This window comes from Myotis nattereri (genome assembly GCF_964212035.1).
Source record: "Myotis nattereri genome assembly, chromosome: X".
NCBI lineage: Eukaryota > Metazoa > Chordata > Mammalia > Chiroptera > Vespertilionidae > Myotis > Myotis nattereri.
In genome coordinates, this window is record NC_138078.1 from 18,365,148 (window position 1) to 18,367,310 (window position 2,163).

Sequence of the window (2,163 nt, forward strand, 5' to 3'; positions counted from 1 at the left end):
CTGACACTAGCTTCCCTCAAGCTGCCAGCAGGCACCTGAGACCTGGGCTTCCCTCGCACCCCTACTTCATCTGGAAGGTCGTCCAGTCTAATGAGCATATTATGCTTTTATTATTATAGATATCAGAAACCATTTGATTCTCTTCACTTCAATCCAAAAGATAATCTTTTTTTCTTGTTGTTTTTTTTTTTTGGTTAATCCTCACCAAAGGATATTTTTCCATTCAACTTTACAGAAAGTGGAAGGGATGGGGAGAGACAGAGACATCAGTGAGAGAGACACATAGACTGGTTGCTTACTACACACAACCCTCTCAAGCATGCAACCGAGGTATGTACCCTTGACCTGAATCAAACCAACCCGGGCCTTAGCTGATTTGGCTCTATCCACTGAGCCAAACCAGCCAGGGCAATGGTTGCACTTTTGTTTTTATTTATTTTTTATTTTAGAAATCAACGGGTAGGTTATTTAAAAAAAATCAAAACAGAAACTCTAAGTATCAGTGTGTACATTGTACACATTTATTTATTTATTTTTCATTGTACACACTTAAATGACTCACAAGAATGAAGTTTTCTCATATTCTTTAAGATTACACCACCATGTTGTGTTACCAAAAGATGTTCAAGGATAAATCTGACTCCAAACTGCATTATCTTTAAAGTGGTCACATTTCAAACATGCAACAAGACTTCTGGTAATAAAGCTTTGGAATGGGTGCTCATTCTCTTATTTCACTACAAACATGATAGAAAGAAGTTGAGTATTTGCTCTAAAATACAATGGGAGTTGTAGTCTACACCAGCACTCCTCACTCCTCCGCTGCCATTTTTAGCAAGTACTCCTTGTCGATCTTGAAGAGTCTCCATCCCTCCTCGCTGGACAGATCAGAGGCACCTCTTTTTTTGTAGAAGTTGATAGATGGTTTATTCCATTCTGCTACCAGGAAGTGCATGCTGCTGCAGCGACATTTCATCGCAACCTGGCTCAGAGTCTTCAGAATTTCTGATCCTATCCCAAAGCCTCTAAAATCACTAATTATGAAGAAGTCTTCAAGATATGAGAGTTTTCCAATCCATGGGTCATAGGTAAAATAGTACATGACAAAACCAATTATGTTGTGTCCTTTGGGAGTGCTCCCTGGATACTTCTGCCACCAGGCACTGGTAGAAGGGATGCTCTCCGAAACTATCCTCCTGCAGATCTTTTTCAGTTATTATTACTTGTTCTTCTATCTATAATAATAAAAGCATAATATGCTAATTAGATCAGACAGCCAAACAAGCTTTTGGACGTCCTTCTGGACGAAGCCACAGTGGCAGGGGCAGAGGCAGAAGCAGATAGGGGTGATCAGGCAGGCAGGCAGAGTGGTTATGGACGATCAGGCAGGCAGGCGAGTGGTTAGGGGCAATCAGGCAGGCAGGCAGAGTGGTTAGGGGCGATCAGGCAGGGAGGCAGAGTGGTTAGGAGCCAGCGGTCCCGGATTGTGAGAGGGTGCAGGCCAGGCTGAGGGCCCCCCAACCCTGTGCACAAATTTCATGCACTGGACCTCTAGTGTATTCATATTTAGCCAGTTCCTTAATCAGGTGCAGGATGTCACTGCAGTTGTCAGCGGTCAGCGGCGGTGGCAGGGCAGATCACGAAGTTAGCCATTTTCGTCTTTTGCTTTTCTTCCCCTTGCGGACTAAGCCTCTGTACTTGAACAACAGGAGAAAGTGGTTCTTCATTCATTTCCCGAGAGCAACCTCTTCTCAGTCAGGCTGGCACCATGACCCGGGAAGCCTCGGTGAGCAACTGAAAGACGGGACCAGAGCCAGTGGGGAACTGCCCAACTGATGCACTTTTGACAGGCTGTGTATCATGTGCTAGTATAATCTCCAATCAGTTTACTACATTTCCCATATCATTGTAGAAAGTTTATTTTTAAACAGAAATAGTACATTGTAGTAACAATTATCAAGTGTTTACTGTGTACCAGGCACTATTTGAAATGCTTGAAATATATTAGCTCAATCAATCTTTGCAACAATGCTTTGAAGTTGCTAAAATACTATCTCAATTTTCTAGGTAAGAAAACTGAAGCATAGTTGTAAAAAGAAAATTAAATTAAAATTTAAAAACCACAAAATATGCTCAAGTTAACAAGAAATGGAGCTGAGATTT

General features: G+C 42.0%; 1 pseudogene across 1 annotated transcript; it reads right to left on the reverse strand.

The window, feature by feature from the left end:
- Positions 1-766: 766 nt before the first annotated feature.
- Positions 767-1,727, reverse strand: LOC308512024 (diamine acetyltransferase 1-like; annotated as a pseudogene). Its single transcript has 2 exons — positions 1,557-1,727; positions 767-1,235 (listed from the first exon to the last, which is right to left on the reverse strand). The product of its transcript is annotated as a diamine acetyltransferase 1-like (transcript).
- Positions 1,728-2,163: the final 436 nt, after the last annotated feature.